Source organism: Battus philenor, unplaced genomic scaffold, assembly GCF_028537555.1.
Source record: "Battus philenor isolate CCGP_79_NKW_IND1 unplaced genomic scaffold, ilBatPhil1.0.hap1 SCAF_5, whole genome shotgun sequence".
In the NCBI taxonomy this organism is placed as follows: domain Eukaryota; kingdom Metazoa; phylum Arthropoda; class Insecta; order Lepidoptera; family Papilionidae; genus Battus; species Battus philenor.
This window is the reverse complement of record NW_027181715.1, coordinates 14,474,438-14,479,330: the sequence shown is the minus strand read 5'-3', so window position 1 is coordinate 14,479,330 and position 4,893 is coordinate 14,474,438. Positions and strand designations below refer to the sequence as shown.

Genomic DNA, 4,893 nt, shown 5'->3' with positions numbered 1-4,893 from the left:
AGTTCACTTACGTTTCTATATAGAATTATCAAAAGATCTTTACTGTAAAAATAATTTATTTGATGCCAAATAAAGACAGATTTAAAAAATACCAATGTTTGAATTTATCGTAAAATTTAAAACAATAAAGTACGAAAAAAAAAGTTCTACGATCTATTACAGTAACGGAGTATTGATTTGTTCTGAAACAATAAAAAAATATGAAAGTATTTTCAGTTAAAATTCGAATTGATATAACACTCAATCGGGAGTGCCTGCTTTGTAGGAGCTTATTTTACATATAAGCAGCTTTTATTTCCACGTAAGCGTTAAAAGTGCCATGTTTCATTTAATTTACATTCATTTATTCCTATGCCCCCAATATAGAACAGAGGGCGTCCACAGTATGTCGCCATCCCGATCGGTCTTCAGCCTTGCGCTTTACTTCGCTCCACGTCATTCCAACTGCCTTCAGTTTTGCAGTGATCGTCCGCCACCAGGTTTGCTTTGGACGGCCACGTTTTCGATTTTCATGAAGATTCTATTTTAGGATTTACCTCGGTATGTGATCACGGTCCCTTCGGAGCGTGTGGCCTATCCAGTTCCACTTGCGACGTTTGATCTGCTGGTCAATCGGCATATCACCGCAGCGTTTCTAGTGAGAACTCTGGAAACACTGTGGGGAGATGAACAGGCTTGAGAAAGTCTCCAACGTTGACACGTTGCAGTCTTTCGGGCTAGTAAATATCGAGAATATGTTGAAGACAGTTGTTAACGAAGACTTGAGGCCGACGCGAGATATCTTTGGTTCAATTGAATGTGGGGGAGGGAGTAAGGGTAGGATCTTGGTGGGAATCGCTATATGTGAGAATATCGTTACCTATAAAATGCCAAGAAATCATCTCCTGTGGCAGTGGCGGAACACCAAGATTAAAGCAGAGCCCTGGCCAGTCCGAGTCACCTCACGTCCTCGTCGTCCTTCCTGGGAAATGCTGCAACCGTGCAACTGCGCGGCCGCCACCTCGAGGTGCAACTGAGCTGAGAGTGCAGGGCGAAAGGCGAATTTTCTGCGCCTTAAAACAGAAATAACTCACTATGGAAGCAACCTGATATAAAACCGAGCATGCCCGCATGCTCCAAGGTGGCAGTTCCACCAGAAGGCTGGGGTATAGTGGGCTAATCACTCGCTTACCCGAAACTGAATGATTAAAGGAACTGAAACAGTACTTAATTTAATTTTGAAAATTAAAAAAAAAATTCATTCGATAATCTAGAGATAGCTTTTCTTACCAGATATAATGAAGACGATTACTTAATGACAACGCGTAACTTTTATGAGTGTAACGAAGTATTATAAATAAATAAAAAATAACGAAAAAGCACTTCATGAAACTAGCTTTCTTAGCTGAAATCATGTTACATAATATCAATAAAGGAATCCAAAAAATAGAAAAACAAATAAAATAAGGTCCATCATCCATGCAGTGACAGTGTAAACTGTGATTATTCATTCAAGTTGCTTTGAGATTGAAATTACCTTATCTATTGCATCCTCCTTATCACGTCCTAGTTCTGACTAACTGGAAATGGTGATAACCTGTGGTAACCTGGTCACCGGTTGTCAGTATTTGAAAGACTCAAGAAGGATATCGAAATAGAAACAGAGAGAAAGACAGAGGTCGTCAACATTGCCTCTTAATCAATATTTTAGGAATAAATACGATTGAGTAAGAACTAAATTTCTAGTTAAAACATAAGTCAAATGTACATAATAATGTAACAGGCAAAATTAGAGGAAAAGAAATTAAAACAATTGAGAAATAAAGTGATGTAAAAAGTGGACTAAAGAAATTTAAATAAGGAAAAATTATAAATGTGAAAAGAGAGTGAACGAGATTTGAATGGTGGAATAGAATGAAAAAAGTAAGAAAGTAATTATCATGGAAGACAGACGAAAAGAGCAAAAGAAAGACAAAAAGGAATCGAAGAATTAAACATAAGAAATTCCGAAAAAAGTATTACAATAAAAATAAATTCACTGTCTCTCCCAAGATATGAAGAAGAAAGAACTCCAATAATGGAGTCCATAAAAAACACAAGTTTTTTTGGTCACATATCTGTACAGGATAATAAGTTACACATGTAAAAGCTTTAAAAAAGTGGACGTATCTATCTCATTTGTTAGTTAGCACTTTTAAGACTTTTATCTATTTCAAATCACCTGTATAACCTGAAATATGTTACAGTAAATTATTTTTTCAATTAGAATGCCAGAAACTAATAACTTGAACAATTAATGTTAACATACTACATAATCTGAATTATGATAACGATTTTTCTGACTTAAAAAAGATTATATAATACTTAAAAAAGAAAAATATTTAACGTGTTCGTTTTTACGAACACGTTAAATTTCTGATACCATTGCTTTTAAGATACGATTAACCATATGTAAATTATCAGCAAATGATTATGTAATATACTAGGCATCATAAAAAACCGGAACATACTACAATAAATTCCGGAAAAAATATTAGCGTCTTCTAAACTTTAGCGTTAGTTGTGTAATAAATCAATTTGCAGAATCCGTTCATATTTCCTTGAAGTGTTTTGATATGTGGAGCATACTAATTTAATTGCTTGCCTATCGTTATACGAGGGCTCGAATCTATTGATTTCCGTCTAAAATTGCGGTTATTAAAATATATGGAAGCTAATGTTTGTTCGAAATTTAAAATATTCTTAAAAAATAAAGGTAATAAAATGTGTAATTCTCACCACCACCAGCGTGTATCATGATCCAAAGGCTTTCCCAAAAGATATGTATATATATATATATATATATATAGAGAGAGAGAGAGAGAGAGAGAGAATATATACCATAATCGCTACTTGACTGTCGATCGCGGTGTTACGCTGCTGTCTAACCCCTAGAAACTTATTTGTGAGTAGTGGCAATCCTATATAACTATTGCAATAAGTGTAAATTATATATAATACTGCCTTCCTTGAATCGAAGCCTGTTCTGTATTTAAGTACTTAATCTGGCCATATATACTTTAAACGGCCATAACTACGTATTTAAAGTTAACTCATAATAGCCTGAAAGTGATTTTTTTTTTTTAATATAACTGTGTTTGCTTGAGGGTCTAGTTAAAGGAAAAATATTTTTTTTTTTAATTTCGTTGAAAAGAATATTATACAACAGTAAAATTCGTACTGCCGACCTATAAAAAAAACTAATAGTAATGTGAACATTCGGTTTAAAAGATTGGTATCGAAATTGAAACTCTAGGCTATTAAGGGTTAAAATACGCCATTGCAAAGGCCATGGACAGAGGTCCGTATAGCTGTAGTCGAAAGATGCAGGAAGTAGTCTGATTCCTGAAAGTCCTGTTGGAAATCCATGGGAGAAACTTATGTCTAGAAGTGAATGTTATATAGCTGATATGATTATTATGATAGGAGAGTTGAATTTGATTTTATTCATAATGGTCATTACATCATAATGGGCTATTCTGACATTGTCATCAGGTAACCACTAAAAGTTTTTTTTATGGCCCCAGCTATTGAGAACCTCTCCTTCCACCCCCTATTTAATTGGGAACAGGGTTTTGTATTTCTTAATAAATTTTTTTTCACTAGAATTTTTATTTTCGTTCTCTTCTTTCATAGTACACAATATATTTTTTCTTCCTTCAATCATTCTACAATTCCATCTTCCTTTCTCAATCATTCCTTTCGTACATCCTCAAACACTTCAGTTATCCATTTCTATTACAGTATCACTTACTACTAAAAGTTTTTTTATATGTATATATAAGATACTGTCTGTACTCAAATTATTTTAGAGTTCTTTTATTTGAAGGAAAATCAATATGGATGCTTTCATATTGCGATAGTAAATATCTCGGCAATATTTTGTTAGGTTTTTTTCCTAGAAAAGTTAAAAATACAAAATATTTAATTTTTTTTTCGTAATAAGTGTGAATTTTCAAATATATTTCTATATACAAACAGTATTTCCAAATTATACATGTCGAAATGATTATTTATTTCGAATAATTTATAACATTATTATTAATATTTAGGCAAAAAAAAGAATTAAAAACACGACCGTGACAGGACTCGAACCTGCAATCTTCGGATCCGAAGTCCGACGCCTTATCCATTAGGCCACACGGTCTCGATGCTAGTAAAATGGAATTGCTGAACTAATAGAAGGTTTTACACTAACCTATTATGGTAAGTTTTAAAATTTTGTTTATTGTATTTGAAAAGTATTTTTACAGATTATTATAAATTAATACATTTACCATATATAGTTATTGTCAAATAATTCTTTTATTATCAATTTAATTCGAAAATTATATAACTTGAATTTCGAAGGAATACTTTCTTCCTTATGACAGCCTTTAACACATCTTTATCCATTTAGTCTAAGCTAGGTCATCTGTAAAAATACATTTGGAATGCTGGCCATAAAAGTATTAACTGAATTCTAATTTTGAATATTTTGTGAAAATAAAAACGTGCACGTATATATATGCCTGTACATACAAAATCATTAATTTTTAAATATGGAATAAACGCTTATAGCATAACGAAATGCGGTTACGGATAAAATTTTAGAACTATTACTATATTTATTTATTTTTATAAGATTCATTAGTTGTTAACATTGAAAAATAATGAAAAAAAATTTTAATAGCATTGACGGTGCGAAGGTGCCTAATTTGAGTAAATCCCCGGAGTAAAGAGAAACAATTGGCCTTTTAGAGAGGGTTAAGTGTGAAAAGGTTGTTTCAAATAGAAGCCTTCACCTTCGGTAGTTATTTATATTTTATTAATTATTTTTTTTTTACTCATTCGGGTAACTTAAAAACTAGTTACATTTTAACAGACGACTTTCAC

General features: G+C 32.5%; 1 non-coding gene across 1 annotated transcript; it reads right to left on the bottom strand.

The window, feature by feature from the left end:
- Positions 1-4,092: 4,092 nt before the first annotated feature.
- TRNAR-UCG (transfer RNA arginine (anticodon UCG)) lies at positions 4,093-4,165 on the bottom strand. The gene has a single exon. It is a non-coding gene; the product is annotated as a tRNA-Arg (tRNA).
- Positions 4,166-4,893: the final 728 nt, after the last annotated feature.